At 45.7% G+C, this 22577-nt stretch overlaps 1 protein-coding gene across 1 annotated transcript in view; it reads left to right on the forward strand.

Moving 5' to 3' along the window:
- Positions 1-22577, forward strand: part of DEF6 (DEF6 guanine nucleotide exchange factor) — a 419734-nt gene that overhangs the window by 185175 nt on the left and 211982 nt on the right. The gene's annotated exons all lie outside the window — the stretch shown is intronic.

Consider the following 22577-nt stretch of genomic DNA (forward strand, 5'->3'; position numbering starts at 1 on the left):
GAATCGGGCCCAATGTTTTGAGTAGAGTTACTATAGCACCGAACCGAGACAGTGAACAAAATACTTTGCAGAATCGAGAGATATACTGAGGTCCTCTTATCAGAAAATATGTTAATGAAAATCATGTAATCAAATTATATCAGTAATTAAATGTTGAGCCATGATTTTCACAGTGAGAATATGATCGATTGGTATTTGGTAGAGCGTGGTAAATCACTTATGAAATCAGTAGAAATGGTGTGCCACGGCTCAAGTGGAACAGGAAGAGGATGCAAGACACCAAAAGACTGAGGGTGTGTAGTGTCTTGTATTGAGTTGAAACTGGACATACATTAACAAAGTGCTTAACATCTGTCCTGACTGATAGCCACCAAAAGAAAAGGTACAAAATACTACATTTACAGTGGATTTTATTCTTTTGTGTCCATAGATAGCTGAATCATGATACATCTTCAAAACATCTCTTTGAGGTTATTTTGTGGGAATATATGGGGATCATTGGAACAAATATAGGTGCTGTTGAGCTAAAAGAGTCTTAGTTGAAATTTCTTGCAGAATGGCAAAATCTCAATTATCCTGTACTTTCACCTTATTTAAGAAAGTCTGTATTACCCCAATGATCCAATGAGGTTTTATGAGGTGTTGCTCCACTAAATCAGAACGTTTTGGGTAACGTTGAGATAAGACAGATGCTAAAAGATTCCTTGAGCTGGAACATACTTGATAAGAAATCTTACTGGGAAAAGAAGAAGGCCCTGCTACCCTGTCTACTGCAGCATTGCATATTGTGGAGGGATTGGTAATTTCTGTCTTCAGTCCTAGTGTCAAAAGATTCTTGAGCTCTGATTAGAAGGGGTCTCAACTCTGCGCAGACAAATTTAATGGCTAAGAATAAGGACAGAGTAATTCTGTTCCCAGAAACTGAATGTATGGAAAAGATAACTTAGTGGATGTTCAAGGGTGTCTTATTCTTGTACTTGCCCCAACAGCTCTCTGCAAATCATCCGCTGCTGCAATAGTTTTTTAGAAGGACTGAAATGCTAAAAAATGATGCTTCAAGAAAAGAAGTGTGCTCATGGAATGTTTGCTCAGCAGTGTCGCCCCAAACCAATCAATCTCTTACAATTTCTTTCTGAACTGCCCTAGTTATGAGACTAGTGCAACAAGTGAATATTGAAAATAACGAACATTTTCTTGGGATCCATTTGAATTCCAAAAAGTGTGAGACTATATCCCAGGCATTCGTTTTGTTCCTTATCCAACTGATATGTTTTGGCTTACAGAAAAAGTGATGCTGTCGTACCCTGGAAAGTTATGAGATTTCATAGCTTGATAATCTTTAATATTCCGAGAAAGAATTGTGTATCATCCAGTAATGCAACCACATAATGGATTTGAACATCCGAAAATATGTGATTCATAATTCTTTAGAATGTTGCCGAAAGGCATTAGCTGGCATTCAAAATTCCCAATGGGTGTAAGAAAAGGAGCCTTTCATTTATGACGTTGTTTGATTCTCAGCAGGTGTTAAGTTCTCCATAGAGCAAGCTTTGAAAAAGTTTGTCTTACACATTCCACTATATTTATAGTCAACGGTAAAGAGTACTTATCTTTTCTCGTAACCTTATTTAACCCTCAGTATTCTGTACAAGGAACAAAGGCCTAAAGTTTTCTTTGGGAAAAAATCGTAGAAGCCCCCAAAGGAGAACAGGAACAAACTATACATTTTGCAGTCTGTTCAGTAGCTATTACTTTAGTGTTTATGTCTCCATTTCTCTTAATAAGTGGACTATTTTAAAAGGTGCTGCAGGTTTAGTAGATATAGCACAATCATATTCTGTAGCATGGAGCATAGTGAATGAGCTGGTTTTTCAGAAACATGAACATAATCTTGCTAATGTAGATGAATTGAAGTCAGATTTGCTATAAATGGAGATAAAGACTCTTCTTGTGGATCTTCAAAGGGTGCCCAAGCACAACAATGCTTATGACAGACTTGGATATGATTCTCGTTACCCAATTGATGAAAGGGTTATGTCTGATCAACCACCGTAAGCCACGTATAACAACATAGGGGCAGATTCCGATTAGGAAGGCCTCCTAACGGCTTTTGCTCAGTTCGAAATGGATCAGGAATGTGTCTTTCGGCCCGAATCGGAAAGGTTTCCGACCGACCGAGTACGATGTGGGTTAGGTGTTAGGAATATTCCAATCGGAACCCAACAGCATTTGAAATGACTGAGCCATATGGAACAGAATCATATGTCTCTACGGGCTGCATTTCCGAACAACCGATTACGATGCTGGATGTTGGATTGAGACACCCTTTCCGAACCAGGGGGTGCCCGCCACAGGGTGCCCGATTTTCTCCAGCCACCCCTTTCTTCAATGGGAGCCTATGCATTCGGTTGGAAGATAGGCTCCCATTCAAGTCAATGGGAGACTAACCAAATCATATCTGGAAGCATCCGGATGCATCGTATTTGGTTGGTTGGACTCTCCCAATCCGAGTTGGTTGGAAACCATTCCCAAACCGATTCGGTCTGAATGATTTCCAAACTGCATTGGAATCAAGCCCATAGATGGGGAGGAAATCTGACTAACAGAGAATGTTTCTTTATGATGTCCAAAAGATACCTGAAGGGAGCTGTTATGATTTTACTTGCTTCATCATTCTGTAACTGGAATACTACGTAGGTTACTGGTTGCTTAGGTGACTAAAACATTGTTTAGGTAATTGATGACAGCACAAAGCATCACCCACAAACCCCAGGATAGAGTTTTGAATATGAGTCAGTTGGTCAAGCTGCCTGTATGGGTTGGTGGTCTGTAACCTATATGATAATAAGTCCTTGGAAACATACCAGAGGCATGTAGAATTATATGGACTTAACAGGAGCTCTTTGTTATTTCACTGGACAAGCTGTCTTACCTTTCACTAGACACTTGAGTGTGCACAACAATGATATGTACACCTTGTTTCATGTACATTAAGATACATTTTGTGAATTTGTCTGATGCCTCTTTGAAGGTGCATAACAGTGACACGCACACCTTGTAACTCTGCATTCAGTGCAGTACATGTGTAATAAATCTGATGACCCAAAGTCAAGCGCTCCACATGTCAGTGAGGTACTCTTATGAAGCACAGTCAGATGATTTATCTACACTGCAGATCTTATATACAAAATATATTAATTTATTGCAATGCGGACTCTTGTGTCTAATTTGTCAGAAGCTCACGTAGCCTGTTCCTGGTTACTTTTCAACCTTGATTTTTTTTTTTTTTTTTTTTTTTTTTTTTTTTTAAAAGACGTTTATTAAAGTTTCACAATGTAGTACATGTGGCGCAGCCTACAACCCATAGGGCCGGCCGCAACTGGAGGAGGCACTTACAAGACAGTGAAGCACAAGTAACATGTATGTAGTCGCGTACCGGTTACCAAGCATTACTTGTCGTGAGCAATAACCCTCACGCTATAGTTGCCCCTGTGTACAATATATTCATAAATGACGTCATGTTTTAGTAAATATGTGAAAAAATAAAAAAAAGAACATTTTAACTCTGTAAACTGGACAGTTCTCATCGGTATGTCCCATTTTGTCAGTTGTGTCATCAGAGAACCATTCCGCAACCTTGTTTGTGAGCCCAGGGAGGGCACTCGCTGACCTTAGTTGCGTGACAAGAATGTGGGTGTAAATGTGACATGTGTGTGGCCTGCTTATGCTTCGAATCGCTCCACCCACTGAGGGACAGTTGAATCTCACTTCTCATCTCTGCATCGTGCAGCGATTCGTACAGGTGGTGCTATATATCTACAGTGAGCTGGTGATAGAGACGTGGCCTGTGCCCGTCCCCTTGCCTAAGTCGTTATTCGTGTGTGCTTCCTGTTGGACAAGCCTCGTGTGGGAGATAAGAATCCAGAACTTATAAACGGGGGTGGTAGTATGGGGGGGGGTTCGCGGGGGGGAGAGTGCATCTAAGGAGTGAATCCTCGGAGGGCGGGCGGTAAGACACCAGAACAGGCCTGTGTGATGTCATGTCTGGGGGTGAATGCCTATCGTCGGGGGGGGGGGCACCATTCATTCACCTAACGCACCTTCCTTCATTTTGTTCGCGTCATTGCATGTATTGTGGACCCTATATGAGTCCCCTGTTCGCACCTTCTCTCTGGAGGGATCTCACAAAGCCGTCCCAGAGCTGCGCAATGGGGAACTGTCGTAGGCCCGCGACCTCTTCCCTGTGTAAAGCTGTGCTTTCCGCCCTGGCCCAGTTAGTGAAGGAAGCGCACCAGTACTTAGGGACTGGCGGCTCTCTCCTCTTCCAATGTTTGGTGATCAGCCGTTTGGCCGTGATGAGGCCTAGATCCCAGAACCTGGCGTGCGTCTTGTTTAGCTTGGTCCTTCTATATAAACCTAACATGCATGCCTCCCAAGTGTGCGGTAGTCCCGGGCCAGCGCTGTGCGTTAGGAGGGACGTCTCCTCCCTCCAGTATGTGTCTAGTGAGGGGCAATTCCAGAGCATGTGTAAAATGTCCGCGCCTATCAGGTTGCATCTGGGACAGGCTGCGGTGTTGATCATGAAGTACTTGTTGATCCTATCTGGCGACAAGTATGCCTGGTGAATTATATACATTTGGATGGTGCGGAAGCGGGCATTGCGCGGGATGTTCATAGGGCAGGCTAGGATCATGGACCACTCCTTATCCGTCCATTCCCTCTGTCGATGGGCCGCCCACTTGTCCCGCGCCGGCTGTGTGGATCGTTGTGTGTGTAGGAGGAGAGCCTGTGCCAGCCAGTGGATGATGTGAGTACCGTTGCCCATTACATGGAGGTATTGCATTACATGGTGCATCTGCGGCTCCTCCCCAATGTCTCCCCAAGAGTCCGTATAGGCCCTTAGTATGGACGCATGGGTCAGGAACTGCCCCGCCGGTAGACCCGTGCTCTCCACCAGCTCCCCATATGGAAGCATTGCGCCGTCCGCATACAGGTCACCCATTGTCTCCACTCCAGCCTCCGACCAATACTCCAGAATGCGCTCTGTTACTGGTCCGTTTCTCCTGGGTGTGCCCAATAGTGGAATCGCAGGGGCATACGGCTTGACCTCCCGTGTCAGTTTTAAACTGCGGAGGAAACACTTGCGGGCCACTGCCACATGCAGGGGCAGCGGGCGCGGGGCTTTGGTCAAGGGATGGAACAGTGCGCATATCTGCGCGTGCGTCCATGTGAACGTAGTGGTGGCCGTATCATCCAGGTGCGCGCCACTTAGCCAGTGCGTCACCCATTGCAGCTGCGCAGCTAGATAGTACAGTTCCATATTAGGAACTGCCAGTCCACCTTCTGTTGCTGGGGAGTATAGTTTTGCCAGGGCCACACGGGGCCGTCCCCCATTCCATATCAGGCTGCGGGCCATTGTTTCTAGGTCTCGGAAGAATTTAGCGGGGACGTAGGACGGGATGTTGGCAAAGTGATAGAGCAGTCTGGGCAGCGCTATCATTTTGATTAGAGCAATCCTGCTCGGTACGTTTAGGGGCAGTGTCCTCCAGAAAACCATCTGTGCTCGTAAAGAGTTCACGGCACGTCCCAGGTTGCCTTCCAATATGCTCTCCAAGTCCCTATATATGTGCATTCCAAGGTACTTAAAGGAGGTGGGGTACCAGGTCAATCGGACTCCTCCAAGGGTCACATCACATTCCTGTGCTTCATGGCTGAAAGAGTACACTCTGGACTTTGCCCAGTTGACCCTAAGTCCTGATACCGTTTCGAATGTCTGGAAGATATCCGACAATTCATCCGGCACTGCTGCGAGGTCTCGGACGTACAGAAGCAAATCGTCTGCGTACAGTGAGACCACGTGTGTACCATCAGCCAGCGGGATTCCCCATCTCGCTCCCCGCGACCGTAGTAGCGCTGCTAGGGGTTCAATTGCCAGAGAAAAGAGTAGGGGCGATAGCGGGCAACCCTGTCTGGTGCCTCTGCGCACCCGCACCGCCTCAGAGAGTAGCCCGCCCGTTCGCACTCTGACACTCGGCTGTTGGTAAATGAGGTCCACCATTTCCTCGAACGCACCTCCCAGGTCAAATTTGTCTAGCACTGCCCCTAAGTAGGGCCACTCCACCGAGTCGAAGGCCTTCTCGAGGTCTAGGACCAGACAGCCCGATCTCGGCCATTGTGACACCGCTTCTACCTGCACCCGGAAGAGACGGCGGATATTGCGCGATGTGCTCCTCGCTGGCACAAAACCGTTTTGGTCAGTATGGACCAAGGCAGGGACCTCCGTGGCTAGGCGACGAGCCAGCAGTGAGGTGAAGATTTTATAGTCGGTGTTCAACATAGCCAGAGGTCTGTAGGAGCCCATGTTGGTACCGTCTCTACCTGGCTTCAGAAGAGAGACCAGGTTAGCTTCATTGAGCGTGGCGGGAAGTGCCGAGTCCTCTATCGCTGCGTTATACAGTTTGAGCAGTTCCGGGATCAGTATATCGGAACAGGTTTTAAAGAATTCGGCAGGGAGGCCATCTGGGCCCGGAGATTTGCCATTGGAGAGTGCGAAGATAGCTTCACGCAACTCCTCCCGCGTGAAAGGCGCTCCCAGGGTTCCCCTTCGCGCTTCCGTAAGAGACGGTAGTGGGATGTTTGCTAACTAATCTGTGATGGTTGCCGACGAAACCCTTAGCTGTGACCTGTATTGGGCCTGATAATGCTGTACAAAGGCCTGATGTATTTTACTCTGTGTGTGCACTACTTCTCCCATGGGCGTCTGGATGGCCGATATCGGTTCAGTACGATTCTCCTGTCTGACTAGCCAGGCCAGCAGTTTTCCGGGTTTGTCGCTGTGTTGGTGTGTCCGCGCCGAGTGCGCCGCATAATTAACGTGGCGCAGTCTCTCTAGCAGCGCCTCATGCTCCACACGGGCCTCATCTAGTCCGGCGTCCATCCCCTCAACCGCCTCCTGTTCCCGGCGGAGTAAGTCAGCCTCCACCCGGCGCAGTTCGGTTTCTAACTGTTTCTGTATACCGCCCTGTGCTCCCAAGCAGTGACCTCGCATTACCACTTTGAAGGCGTCCCACTCGACCTGCGGGGAGGACGCCGTGCCTGAGTTGTCAGTGAAATAATCTGCTACGCGTGCCTGCAGGGAGGCTCGGAAGGGGGCGTCCAGTAGTAGGGCTGGCTGCAAGCGCCACGTGGGGATGGGCGGGTGGGGGCGTTCCCAAGCTATCAGTAGCGTGTGTGGGTTGTGGTCAGAGTGTGTTCGGCCAAGGTACTGCGAATCTGTTATGTGTGGTAACAACTCCGATGACACCATATATCTATCCAGACGGACATGTAACGAGTGTGCCCCTGAGTAATAGGAGTACATTTTGGTGTTAGGGTGATGCGCGCGCCATGCATCCCTCAAGTCCCACTGTGTCGCCCATTGGGTGAGCGCTTTGACTGCTCCCAGAGACGCGGCATCAGGCCTGGGTGGGGCCGAGCGGTCTAGTGCGGGATCCAGTACTGTGTTGTAATCCCCTCCCAGTACCCAGGGGACTCCATGCCAGGGTGCCAGTTTTTCCGAGACGTGTGCCAGGAAGCCCCCCTGTTCCGTGTTTGGAGAGTATATGGATGCTAGTACTATAGAGTGCCCATCCATGCGTCCCTTTACCAACACATATCTGCCCTCCGGATCAGTCAGTGCTTCAATCATCGCGAAGGGAGTGCCTGGCTTCACCCATATGAGCGCTCCCCGGGCAAACGAGGAGTACTCAGTAGCATACAGTTGCCCCCTCCATCTACGCCGCAGTGCAACCACCTCCGCCTTGTTCAAGTGTGTTTCCTGCAGAAGTGCGATTTGTACCTGGTGTCTTTTCAAGTATGAGTATATCTGATAACGGCGTGCTGGTGTGTGCATACCCCTAATATTCCAGGTACATATTTTAGTCGCCGTCATCATATATCAGCATTTTCTTCCTTCCCACCTTCACCACCACAGCCCAGCACCCACCCACACAGTCTCCACCGCCGACTCCCCCCCAGCCACCCCCCCATCGCACTCATGATTAATCTGGAAGACATTGTAAAGGGGGGAAAAAATATGGAATAACAATAACCAACTATAGGGAGACTTCCCTGAAATACCAAAAGGGCAGCAGCGTAACGGGCCACTGTCCATACTCTTTAAAGAAGAGGGACAACGATTCAAGTCTAGGGGGATCGTGTGCTACCCACGGTCCTGGCGAGTCAATTAAGTGTACAGTAAGGAAGATCAAAGCCCTTCCCCGGGCCGTATGAACAACATTAGTACCCAGAAAGGCAACCCCGTTGCGCGCTGCAGGGAACCTGCTCACCGTATCCGGCAGTGGGGAGTCAGGAGCGCCGTTACCACCATGTCTCTGGCGCCAGACAATCCCCAAGCTATGTGGGCAGCTGGTGGGCGGGAGAGAATGTGCAGTGCTGCGGCGTGTTCCCGCATCCCATCCACCCCGACAGTGGCTTTATAGCCGGACAGTTACTCACTGCGCAGGTTCATGCCTCATGTCCTCAGGTCTGCGGTGGACATTACTGGCAGCGGCCGATAGGTTCATTTGCGCCGCAGCTGCCCGGACAATGTTCACATTCCCGCCGCCTGGGCCTGGTCTGGAATAGTGATCCGTGTGTGCTTTCAATGTAGCATGTCTGCCGTTTGAGGCGTGACCACTGGTAATTCCACCGATTGTTGGGAGTCTGGTATCCCGTAGATTGCCTCGTCATCGCTGGGTTCCACTCTTGGGCTGGGGGCCTGGACCACGTCCGAGGTCGGCGAGGCGCTCAGTTGGGAGACCCTCCGGAGTGCATCACGTTGTTCCTGGATCATCTGGTCCGGTGGTGGGGAGTGTCTCGTCGGCTCTCCTAGACGACCAGTTCCCTGTTCCCTGTTTCTGCGGCGGCGGCGTTGTCCGCGTGGTCGCGGTCTCGACTCGTAGCTTTGCGCCTGTCTGGGCGTTGAGTTAATACCACTATCAAGCCATTCGTTGACCTCCTCAGGAGTATTAAAGAAGTAGGCCTTGTCTTTCGCTTCCACTCTCAGTTTGGCCGGATAGAGGAGGGAGTACTTGAGGCCCTCGGTGCGGAGACGTCGTTTCACTTCCAGGAAGTCGTGTCTTTGGCGTTGCACCTGGATGGTGTAGTCCGGGAAAAACATCACGGTGGTGTTTTCGATGCGGACCTCCCCAAGTCTCCTGGTTTCTCTCAGGATCGCGTCTCTGTCCCGGTAGTTCAGGACTCTAAAGAGTAGCGACCTCGGGTTGGCGCCTGTGGTGTGAGGTCTCGTGGGTACGCGGTGCGCGCGTTCCACCACAAATTGAGCCGATAGCGTGCCCTCTGGTAGTAGTTCTCGCAGCCAGTCCTCAACTCGTTGGGTAGGGCGAGGGCCTTCCCATTTTTCCGGGACACCCACGAGCCTGATGTTGTTGCGTCTCGCCCTCCCTTCGGCATCCTCGGCGCGCTCTTCAAGGAATTCCACTCTATCGACAAGGTCCTGTACCTGTTTATCCGTGTGCGTGACTTTGGGTCCAAGGTCCGTCACTGTGCCCTCCAGTGTTTTGGTACGATCAGACAGTTTCTTGTGGTCATCACGTAGGTGACAATCGTATAGTGTGGGTAGATGCACAGCTATAGTTAAGACAATGTTTATTTAAGGTCATATATTTTATAGTTTAGGTGGTGCTCCTAGAGGTGACGACGAGGGTCCGGCGTCGTCTCGTGAAATACATAGATGTGGGGTTGAACAAAGTCCAATCTCATCCCTTTAGGGCACACAAGTCTTTCCCCTGTGGGAAAAAAAGTTCTTTAACACACTCCAGAGTTAGTTGAATATATGGTTCATTTAATGTTCTTATTTTTGTTTCATTTTATCTTTTTTTTTTTTTTTTTTTTTTTTTCTTCATCACGTAGGTGAGTCAGGTCTATGGTAACGCTGTCAATTTTGGACTCCAGGGACGTTCTTGTCTGCTGGAGCGATTGTTCCATGCGCTCCATGGCGGCTAGAACGCTGTCCAATCTCGCGGTCACCTGGTCCGCGGCCATCTTGCGCAGTGTTTTGTTCGTTTTTCCCATCGGCAAAGTTCCCCCGGTGCCAGTGTGGGTTCTCACCCCTCCGGACATGTGCAGGGCGTCTTGTCTACCTGCGCGATGTGTGCGCTCGGGTGCTGACGAGCAGTGCCCGTGGTGCCTGTACACGTTGGTATAGTGGTGTTGCGGGGCCAACAACCACCAACAGTTCGGTTGACTCCACACACCCTGTGGGCGGCCGACGACGTTGTATCAAGATGCCCCGCGTTATTCTATTGTGCAACCAATGCTATTTCGTCTTCAGTCTCCGTGCGGGGGGTCCGCTGGGGTCCTCGGGTGTTCTGGGCAGGCCAAATGACACTGTGTGGGCGCTGGTGGGTCCAGGAAGACGGGACCGCAGGTCCAATACCACCGCCAATGACACCGGGTGGTCGGGCCTTTTCGATGTTCTACTTCGGGGTTGACCCCCACCGTCCTCTAGGCCGCCGTCGGCTCAGTAGCCTTGTCCCCCCGGGCGGGGCGAGGTGTTCGCTGGGCTGGGGGTCGCGGTCAGGTCTCAGCACCGCCGACCCACTGGTGAGGAGAGGTGCCTCAGGGCCGCGCCCGCGCCCGGTGTGTCCAGGGCCTCCTCCGCAGTTCGGGAGGGGGGTCTCCGTCCGCAGCCACGGCTGACCCACCGGGTCCAGTGTGCAGGGTCAGGCGTTTCGTCCTCAGGTCGCAGCTGTGCGACTATGTCGATATCCTGGGGGGCTGCTTTGCACTCAGTCGGGGGGCCCGCTGTTAATGGCGTCCGCCGCTTCAGTCCCGCCGGCCAGGCGTCTCGCACCTCCCGGCCCAGTCCCCCAGGAACCTTCGGGGACAGAGCGGGGGGCAGAATCGGAGCGTCAATGTGGCCCCGGGTCTCAGGTGTTGTGTGCGGGGGCACCGCTCAAGTCCATCCCCGTGCTCCGCAGTGAGGCCTGTAGGGCAGGCCCAGGCCGCGGGCTCCCGTAGTTTCGCCGGCTGTCAGGGTGGCGGCCAAGGCCGCCTGCCGCTCGCAGGAAAGTCCGGTGCTGGTGCTGTCGGGTCCCGGAACCGAAAATCAGGCTGCTGGTTCAGGAGGGTTCCGGGACGGTCCGCCTGCAATTTCGGGTGATTCCGAGCGTAAATGGCGGAGAATCGGCCCGGGGAAGGGGAGCTCAGCTCAGAGCTCTACCCGGCTGCGACCTCCGCCATTGCGTGCCAAGCCACGCCCCCCTACTTTTCAACCTTGATATCACCTCATGTCCTTGCGAACTTCACCACCCATGTCTTAGATGTGCATCACACTCTAGAAATGTGTACATTAACTATTAACTGACAAATTCAAAAAGATATCTAACCAACACATGCTTACCTTGAGTGAGCATTGCTTATCTTAAGCATGAATAGGATGTGAGTGAATGTGAAGGGATGGTAATTCCAAGAGGTGTAATCATCAACAAAGGGATGTCTCAGATGATTGGTCAAAGACACACTATGCAAAAGTTGAAAAAAAAGGCTCCCAAAGTAATAATAGGCCTTTGGGGCATTCCCAAAGCTTTTCTGTGCAAAGAAAAGTGTTTTGGAATAACTAACTTACACTTGCATGGGCGTGGCAAGAGTAAGCAATAGTAGAGTGCTCTAAAATAAATGCGTAGAGGATCGGTATGGGTACAAAACATACAAAAAATCATACACAGTAAGGCAATACACGGTTAGGGCTAAATAAAGTAATGAATGATAATAAAATTATATCACAAACATAAGTAACAGCAGATCTACAAAATGTCTCCAAGTATGATCATACACGGTATCCAAATACAAAAGAGGAAAATAACATTATAGACATGCCAAAAAATACATATATTGATAAATACCACTCCGTAAAGAGAGGAGTCAAGGATTGGAACAGAGTGGAAAAAGCTAAGAGAAGGACATAAAGCCATGTGGGTCGAGCTGCATATTTGCTTGTCATGACTCAAAGGTTCATGAAATGATATCGGGTATGAGAGACGAGTTATGAGTAAAGTAGTCAAGTGAGTTCCCCAGTGTTTGAGATATTTTTGGGTTGCCCACTATCAACATTTGAGCGCGGTGGGTGCTCCTAAGGTATGAATCCCTGGCCCACCATGTATGTATGGTAAGAAACATGGTGTAGTGCTTTCCGATCAATGAAAATAACTTTGATTCCAGTAGTCAGTAAAAGATCTAGAAGAGCCATGACCTGTTCCTGCAAAGATATTGGGTTCATGGTTGCATAGGGGCCAAGGATTATCAAAGGGAACTCCAAGGCCATAGTCATGTTAAAACCTTTACACAGTAGGATCCTAATTCCATCCCAGAAAGGAGTTAGCCACTTACACCTGAAAAACGTGTTCGGGATCGCTTTAATCCAGCTTTCAGAACCAGCTAGTATCTCTTAAAGAGTTTGTCCGGTTTCCAATAAAGGAAATGTGATACAAACAGTTTTGTTTGTGCTAAAGAAGGTATACGTTTATTTTGCAGGTGGTGAGCTCAATGATTGTAAGTTCAGGGGTGCTCTATCTCAGGTCTGGAAGTATGCGATCCAGGTAGACTGAATGGGAAGGAGAGAAATGTTTATGGATGAGTGTATTCATTTATAAATCTTCGAAGCTGAATGACCCAAATGCAAATATAGGCACAAGAAGGTGCTGACCAAATTGGGGCCCGAAGAGGCCCCAATTTGGAGATTTTTGCTATAGTTATTTAGTAACTAGTAAAAGTCCAAATCTGAAAGGGAGAACCTATCTTGAAGAGATGCAAACGGTAAAGGGTTCTTATCAGAGTAGAGCTCACTGACCAAGTGGGTACCTTTTAGATGCTCAAATAAGACCATTTATAGCAGAGAATGGGGTTTCTGTGTTTTATCATTATACAGAGAGCAATCAATCAAAACTTTCCATGATGTTTGTTGGTAGGAGTGGGTTTAATGGCAAAGGTGGAAGTGGTGAATTGGAAGAATTGATTGGAAATTTTTTGTAATTGTCAAACCTTATGCATGTGTATACTGCGTATGTACAGGGCTACAGAAATCGTTGCAACAAGTCTGATCTAGTTAAAGAGTATTATTGTCAGAATTTGATCCCGGTAAACTCTAGAGAGGAGAAGTCGGGCCCGAGGAACATGTCTGGTTTCCACAGCAGGTTTGATAATATATAGGACCAACTGGGCCACACATATAGGAAACCACAGTAATATATACTTCTGGTTTAGAGCCAGCAGAAGCAGGGAAGTGCGTGCACTGTCTCCAGCTCCATATTGGTTGAAACACAACTAGCGAGTCAGCAACGTTTGTGTGTTGTATGGCTCCTGCTCACTTTGGCATCAGCTTGATGTCCTCCATGTTTCTCATTTTGGGCTGGCTTCCTAACAGTCATGTATGTATTTGGTAATGTCCGTATCTTTTCAATAACATCTGAGATTACTTACCTTTTTAACTACGTAGGGTATGAATGCTGAGGTTATGTAGCTGTAGTCCCATAGCGTCTGCAGAACTGGTTCCTTCAGGATGCATTCTTGTGCCCACGTGGGCTCAGTGTTGCTGACTTCCTGAAGGAACTCGTATTTTTGTATTTTAAACATGCTTTTTTATCAGTTATGTTATACCTTGTCAGCACTATTAAGAACTGTATCTTGGGTTTGTTTCAAGATTTCCAGACTCGCATAATGAACATTTTATGAAACATTTTTAGTACAGTGCTGTTTTCGATATGGACAAAGGAACAATTGGAACAAACACATGCCTAATAACCTGGGAGGATGGTGAACAGGTGTATACATTCTTATCCTTTATAAATCTTCTAAGTCTGATTATGATATTGTGTGATTATGTGGGTAGGGCCTAGGGTTTGGCATCTCTCATATTAATGTAGGGTTTTGAAGTGTATGCCTGTAGTATGGGTATAGCGTTTTATATATCCATACATGTGTTAAGATTATAAATGCCTTTCTGCATGTTTCTTTTGTAATTGGAATTTGCCTATGTCATGTATGCGGGATGTTCTACATTGTTGGGAGTGTTTCGACTCTCTGGCTGTGCTAATGTTCCGGTACGCAGTTCTGGGTCTTTTACTGGAACAAAAGTACTTTGGAAAAACCTTAACAGTGCCAAGGATCTGAGTATTTATTTGTGGCTTGCTGCATTCGATGATTGAGTGGGACAAGCCTATGGTGTGTTGGATTTACAGAAGGTGCTTGAACATGTGGAAGAAAGGCAAGTGGTCTGCAAAAGAAATTAGGATAAGCGAAAACATATGAAGGATATGAGATTGGTGTCTGGCGAATGAGTGCTTATAAAACAAAACATGAAAGTGGTGAAAGGACACTCTAAATTTACTGACCCTGCAAAAGTACTTCGAGTGTCAAAATGGCTGTTTTGTTGGAAGACAAATTATGGTGGAACAGGAATGCGCTTGTCAAGTTGAGCAAAGATCAGGCAGGCATTATAAATGATCGTAGCCGTCGAGTGTGAGGGAAGAATGATGCAGGAAAGAACGATTGGTTTGCTCTGGCTGAGATGACCCATTCTGCTAATAGAAACATGAGACTATACCTAACACAGCCTCTCCAGCTACTGGTGGTAATAGGGGAGATGGTAGTTTTGTTACTTTTAGACCGGCTCTGCACAATACAGGTGGTAGAAATACTCAGGGTGGAGAGGGAAGTAATTTGCTCAGAAGTTGTAGGTTCAGATCAACTTCTCTCAGGTTTAGGGATTATGTAACTTATTGATTTTATTTGCAGTTGTTATAAAGATAAGGTGGATGGTGCAGTATGGGTATAGTGTTGTATTATCCATACATGTGTTAACATTTTAATTGCCTTACTGCAGGTTTCTTTTGTGATTGGAATTTGCATTTGTCATATATGAGTGGTGTTAAACATTGTTGGGATGGTTTTGACTGTGTGGTTGTGTTGCTGTTCCGGTGAGCAGCCATGAGTCCTTTACAGGATTAAACCTACTTTGGAAAAACCTTAACAGTGCCAAGGATCTGTTTATTTATTCGTGGGATGCTACAATGCCTTAGTTCCACTGTCTGCAGCAAATACATTTCCCATTATTTATCTTGTCTTATTGGTTATTAGAGGGTCACTCATCATGTAGGTTTTTTAGTCGTATCTTCTTAAGGGGGATTGTCAACATTCCTGTTCTCTGCCACTAGGTTTTGTAATATTTCATCCCACGCTTCAGCAATAGTCTTCACATTGCATATCCTCCTTTTCTCCTTTCTGTGCAGTGCCACACTTTCATAGCCCGTCCACTCAATTACTGTGTTCTGCCACCAGGTCAGGTTGTTGGACGCTGGTGACTTACATGTCATCCATGTCATAGAGATTGCCCTTTTGCCATTTCTAATGCTAGGTCAGTAAATATTGTTACAAGCTTTCTATTGTTTAGAGCAAGGGACTAGTCCCAGTATACATCAACTTGGACTACACAGTCCGTCCCTCCCGGCAACTGCTGTGATGCAAGTGGTGACATCTTCCTAATACCCCATTATCGTCGGGCAATTCCAGACTTCGGTGAAAAAGTCTGCTTCTGACTTCAAGCATCAAGGGCTATTCAGGGAGACAGTTATAAACATTTTACCAAGTTTCTGTGTTGTAAGATATGTGCAGTATAAGAAAATAAATTGTGTGTATTTGAAACTGGAGTTCCACAAACCTTTTTGTGAATACTACAGAGCTTTCCTCCATTCATTCTCGTCTAATTTCCTTCCCATGTCAATTTGTCATTTATTCCTCTACGTTGACCGTGCCCAAATTTTGCAGGGCTTTGTTTCCTAAAGGTACTTGTAAACCACGCTCTACGCCTGCCAATAAGGGTTTTTCAGTGGTGATTGAATCCTTATGATAACTGTGACTTGCACCTCTTTACATTAAGGAGCAGACAAGACTCTGATTTAACCAGGTACTGCCTTTTTAGGAATTAAATATACAAGTCCTGAGAAGTTCCTACAGTGACGGAAGACCACAGAATCTGTGTTCTCTTTCCCTACCCTGTTCCTCCATTTTACACATGCAGGACCACACTTTTAAGTGCATATTCATACCTAGCACTCTATTCTGTGAGATTGTGGGACTGATTCCAAATCCATATTGCCTCGATCCTCAGTGGGACAGGGTCACTTGTGACAATTGTAAAAAGGAAACCATGAAATATATACTGGAATTATGTTAGATCATTTTGGGACCTAAACTCTAAACTGTGGTTTGGGATTGTAGTAAAAGGCATCACTGAGGCTTCGCAGTAGACCTCCTTCTATATCAAGTTTATATGTAAGAGAACACAGGGACTGAGTCAGATGGAAAAGGCAATGGGGGAGCTTGAGGGATCTAGGGAGAAACCAGGCAAGAGGTAAAATGAGTGTGTATTGGTTAACTGCCTCGTTACTGACTCACACAACACCTCCACTGACACGCTTGTGAGCCCGTTGGGAGGAAGATCATGATCGTCCCTGGACAGATAGGGAGTGGACAATGATCTTGGCAGGCTCCACACACACATACCATAAGATTACAGACAAAAACACGGCATTGATGTTTGACAGCTTTCATTCTAGGAATCTTATTAACAATTTACCATACTCCCAAATGCTGCGAGTTAAGAGGATTTGTTCAGATAATGAATCACTAGAATCAAATTTAAACATGATTACCACTAAATACATAGCAAAGAAATATCCCAAATCACTTTTGGAACAGACAAGAGATAAAGTGCAGGAACAAGTGAGAGAATCCTTGTTAAAGACCAAAACTAAACCTACAGAAACGCGGCAAGTGTTTGTTTCGAAATATTCCACTAGTTCCTATGAAATCAAAAAAAGCATTAATCGTCATTGGGAACTCCTGAGCAATGAGTCTGATTTCAAAGAGATGTTCACAAAGAAGCCTATTTTTGCCTACAAAAGATCTCATAACATCAAGGAGTTATTGAAACGCAAACCACGAGAAATTCAAACCACATACAGAGGAACTAGAAAATGTCAAAATTGTGTTCAATGCAATAACGTTATGGTGACCAACATTGTCAAACACCCCTATACGGGTGAAACCATTATTACCAAACACAATGCAGACTGTAACACCATGAACGTAATTTACACAATAAAATGCCCCTGCGGTCTATTGTACGTAGGGAAAACGGAACGCAAAGTCAAAACGCGCATTTCTAAACATAAAAGTACAATTCGAAACAAGAATCCAAACAGCAGTTTGGCAGTACATTGGGAGTCAAACAGACACACTATTGCCCAAGTAAAGTTCCAGGTTCTTGAAGTGGTGGTCCCCACACCCGGCAAAAACATCACTAAATGTTTACTTCAGAAGGAAGTATTTTGGATAAAACGCTTAGATACTCAGGATCCCAAAGGGATCAATGACAGAGTAGATCTAGGATGCTATTTGTAATAACTGCACCTAGGCCGAGAGTATGCAGACCCGAGTTCGGTTATGTGTCAACAGTTTATTGATTCAACCATGTTTATTGATGTAACCACGTTTTATCACCAATGATGATTGAGTGTTCATGTGTATTGTGAACCATGTGAGGTTCATTTTATTAACACCACTTTTTCCATGTTTATTTCTCACGTTTCCTTTCTGATTCTGCGCCAGTAAGCACTTTAGTTTATTCATGACACACTACAATATGGCGTGCCGTTTCAGTTTACTTAGAGCTCTCCGCAATTGAGCAAGTCCTGTTTCTATACCCATGCATCTCATTATATCACGTTAGCGTGAAAGATGGCTGTTTACACCAGGCGTCTTTCTACACTTCGAACGGCACAGTCCGCGAGTCACGGGAATCATGTCGACTTCTAGTAAGGTATGGCGGGCCACTTCCTTTGGGCGGGTGGGTTCGCCTTCTATTTATGAACCTACTCACGAACGCTGAACCTTTATTTCATTTTTTTTTTTTTTTTAGATAGAACAGCGCTACATGCCGCGTTTGAGCAGCATGGAAAATATTTTATTTTAAAGGTGAAACTGGCCCCGTTGGACAGTCCGTTGAAACACAGGTGTGTGATCCGTGTCGTTCACGTTTTTCAGTTATTCGTCAGGTACCATTGTTACCAGACAGAAGGTAGTTACTTGAAATATGTGCTTTACAGGCACTCGGCATTTCGAACACCGAAGTGTATATCTATATGAACATTGAGCGTCGCTCTGTTTAAAGGTCAGTTCCGTGCTATATAAGTACGTTCTCACTATTCTTTCTGTAGCTGTGATAGAGAAGTAAGTCCGGTCTCTAGTATTAACAGTTAGGAACCTCTTTATCATGCGACAGCCAGGCGTAACTATGTCGTTTTTCGTACTTTTTTCTTTCTTTGCTGAGCACTGCGAGTTTTTTTTATATACATGTGAGTGTTTTCTATGGTGCATTTAGCTCTCGAGCACAATGTCATTATTTTCATGTTATCCCTTTTGTTCACCATACATATAAATCAGGTGTCCATGAACTTTTGATAACACATAATCGAAGTACGAGAACAAGTTGTAAATGTTATGAGGATGCTACAGACTGTAACTCATGTCATTGGAGATTTGATCAGTTAAGTGAATGTATTATTTAATGTTTTTCAGGTACAGCCCCTGACGAAGGGCAGTGGGGCCCGAAATGCATTGGGCATCTGAGCCTTTATTGAAAAAATATATATTAGATTTCTAAAGGAATGTAGCGCATATGTACATTGGATATTATGAATCATAATAATGTTCTGATGGACTATCAACGTTCAGTAAAAAATATTGATCAAAACTCAAATTGAACTTTGTGTGGAATGTTTTAAAACACAACTGATGAATTTTTGGTATACCCAACAGGGACAAGCAACAGTGCACAGAGGGCAAGCGGTCTTGCTTGGTTATAATTTCAGGCTCCACACACATCCCACGGAATGTGAAATTCCGGCTCATACAATTTTATAACATACAGAGAGCATACCTAACCCCGGCTAAAACTAATCGATATTTGGACAGATGCTGTTTGCCCCCATTGTGCATTAGTTGGGGCTGACCTGCTCCACATGTTATGGCAATGCCCTGCCTCACATGCCTACTGGCAAGATATCATGACCCGATTATCCTCCTGCATGGAACTTCCAGCATTACACACTAGGGAGGCGTGTGTGCTAGGTCTGTTCTCAAGATCTAAAAGACACAGGGTCACTTGCTGATTCCTTGACCTGGGCTCTTTGTAACTGCTAAGCAGCTTATTGCTCGCTGGTGGAATTCCCAGACCCTCCCACAATTAAGGCCTGAATATAATAATTCCTTGTGTGGGTGCAGACAGATAGTACAGCACTACACAGGGAGGACACCCTAGGACTGTACAAATATCAAGTAGCTCAAAACTAGGACGCAATACTGGTAGATTTCCAATCACGACACAGGCACCAGAGGAGGACACACACGATTGAGGAGAGGGCTGGAACTTTGGAGACGAAGAGTTTGTCCATTTTAGCAAAGATGTTAGGAGCTAGAACCCCCACGTTACTGATGGCACACATGTGGGAGTGTGGCGCCGCTCTGAAATCCATGATCATGAACATGCACAGGCGCTGCTGGCTGGGGGTGGGGAAATGACACATTTGCGTATCACTGAAATTGTGGACTCAAGTTGCTCACTTTGGTTGAAGTTTTTCTTCTCAACATAATCAAGAATCTTGAATTGTACTCTTGGCCAAACCGTTGTTTTGATGCCTGCACAGTATATATGTCAAATGCCGTGATAATACAGGCGGAAAGGGGACAATTGCCTTCGGTAATCCTTGCTCCTTAGTGAAATTGTCATTTGCTGAATTCCACATATGGGATATGTCCCTTTTGTAATCAGAAGCAGATGATATGTTGATTACTGTATTGTCATATGAGCTGTTACTGTATGAATAACCACCAAAATGCAATAAAGAGATTCAAACAAAAAGGTAATATAAGAGGTGCAGAGCAAGATGAGGACATACTATTTAAAATAAGGGGCGGTGGTGTGCAATGCTAGAAGCAGAATATTTGTAAAGGGAATAATAAAATAGAAACATTGTTGGCATGGCAACAACAAATCGAAATATGTGGCTTATTGAAGTCATAACTTTACTAGGGGGTCAGAGATTCTATCAGAAGCTTTACACAGGTGACAGACCACAGAGCTGAGTCAGCAAAATATATACTTACACAGATTGCCACAGAAGGACCCACAAAGTAGAAGTGTGACTTTTGACGGTCTTTTCCATTGAGTGTGCTCAAGGGTATATTGAGTCCCAATAGAAAGCCCCATTTTGAAAAGGTTTTCACTCCAGAGGTCTGCAGAGAGTTCTGTGACATTGTTGCTACCAACCTGTTTGAATTATATAAGCATATTACTAGCACAGAAGCTCCATTGTTTCAAATCTATAAAAAAGTACAGATACAAAGTTTTAAAATATATATAGGCCTATACTTTAGTAAATTGTGGTTGTAAGTTTGAGATGAGAATATTTGCAAGGAGCTTTGAACCATCAGCGAAATATAGTCACCCAGATCAGTCACGCTCATCCCTGTCTGCAGTGTTTCCTCAGATGCTCATTTTGTATTAGAAACCTTGCATTGTGTCGTCAGAGGGCATTCATGTTGTGATTATTGTTTGAGGTGTACAAAAAGTCTTGACTTAGAGAACTGAGCGTATTTGTGGTTGATTTTTTCTGCACTATGCATTTTCCATTACTGTTGAGCACATGTCTGAGTAAAGTTTACAAAATAGTTACTAATTTTCTCCCCTGCCTTATGCACATCTTTAAAACATGTGGGGAAGACTCCAGCCTCATGGTAACTGGGACAAATCAGTAGTCATTCCGATAACTGGCTCACCCAGTATGAGGGGCATTGACACGAAAGGTTCTCTAAAGAGCTCCTGCAGCCTCAAATATTTCGGTATGCATGGCCCCTGGGACCAGACGAGTTTCTCGGAGCTTAGTATTGTTCTCATGCTTTACCAACCGAAAGCGCAATTTGGGATTTGGTGCAGATTGCCGTTTAAATTAATGGGCTGTGCGGCCTTATTTAAAATGATTGTGCTACCCCAAATGTTCTCCAAAACTACCCATGTGTCTTTCTGGGCGACTTCTTTACCTCCTTGCAATCTAATATCACAAACTACATATGAGCAGGAAAGACACCTTGGGTAGCCTTCATCAGATGTATTCTGTCTCCATTCAATGGGATATTGGGGTTTCCTGACATCAGGCGATGTTATCATGCAGCTCAATTATTGCCAATAAATGATTGGTGTCTGCAGACAGGGTAGACTATGCTATGTGGCAGGAGATCAGGGTCACCGGAGTGCTGCTTACTGCTCTCACAATTATATAGTTACAGAATAACCAGGGATCCGCCTCCAGTCACCAGGATTACTTTGGAATGCTGGCACTGGGCGCTCAGCTAAATTAAATAACAAACAGGTGTTGGGCCCTTATCTGCAACCACCATTGCCCTCTATTAACAATCAAAAACCAAAGCATTTGGTGGTTGTGTTTCTTTTTTGTCTTCTTCTTTTTTTCACAAGATCATTCTACATAATAAACATGACCTGTAACCCAATTAAGGCATATTACCAAGTTGGCATACATTACTCAGTATTTTGGCAGCAGAGAGTGATACCAAAATAATTGAAAACCTATACAAACTATTTTCCCATCACAAATTAAATCACATCAGTAAACAAGATGACACAAATCAAATAGTCAATCAGTGGTCAACCAGTTCAAAGTTGTAAGCCAGAGCAACTTCTCTGAACGCTCTTGGTGTCGGTTATGGTTTCCAAAGACATCAAATATGGAAAGTGAAAGAAAACATTGCTTTTCATAAGAAGAAGTCGTTAGTCATTCTCCATGTTAGTGTTGGTTGGATATGGAGGCCCCCAAACAATAGTCTACTCGTTTCGACCCATAATCATTATAGGTTTTCCTCAGAACCAGGGCTGGGTGATTTCTAAAAATTAAATAGAAAGAAAGGAGGAAGTTTTCATCAAATACTTACAATAGAGAGAGGATCATATTCTAGGGAGAGCACCCTCCATTGGTATAAATGGTGTCATACCTTCAGGACTCTTAAATGGTGTAGGAGGGGGAGCTTCTTTCAACAGTGTCTGCTTTTTGTCATTTGGATGTAGAGCCCTGTAGTAGCAGAACTGCAGTCCTAGATAATGACTGTGCTTCAAATCTTCGTGATGAGAGAGTCTTTTCATTAGAATAAATCCGGCTTGTGGCTTTAAACTGATGAAATGATGCAGGGCTGTGTTACAGTGTTGCTTAAGCATGTTGGAACAAAAGCTTGTCTAATGTAAAGGAGCTGTTCCGATTTGAACAAACTGCATGAGGCAGGGAAAATGTTACATTGTTGCCGGTTCAGGTGCACAAGACGCAGGAGCTCTTCTTTTAAGTAAATAACAGCGCGAGTCGACAGATAATTCTTTTTAGTTTGGACCTGACTGTACAGGATTGATGAAGTCTGTGCTTAACACCATACTAGACTGAGGGCCATATGTATCAAGC

The sequence above is a fragment of the Lissotriton helveticus genome, chromosome 5_1 (assembly GCF_964261635.1).
Source record: "Lissotriton helveticus chromosome 5_1, aLisHel1.1, whole genome shotgun sequence".
Classification (NCBI taxonomy): domain Eukaryota; kingdom Metazoa; phylum Chordata; class Amphibia; order Caudata; family Salamandridae; genus Lissotriton; species Lissotriton helveticus.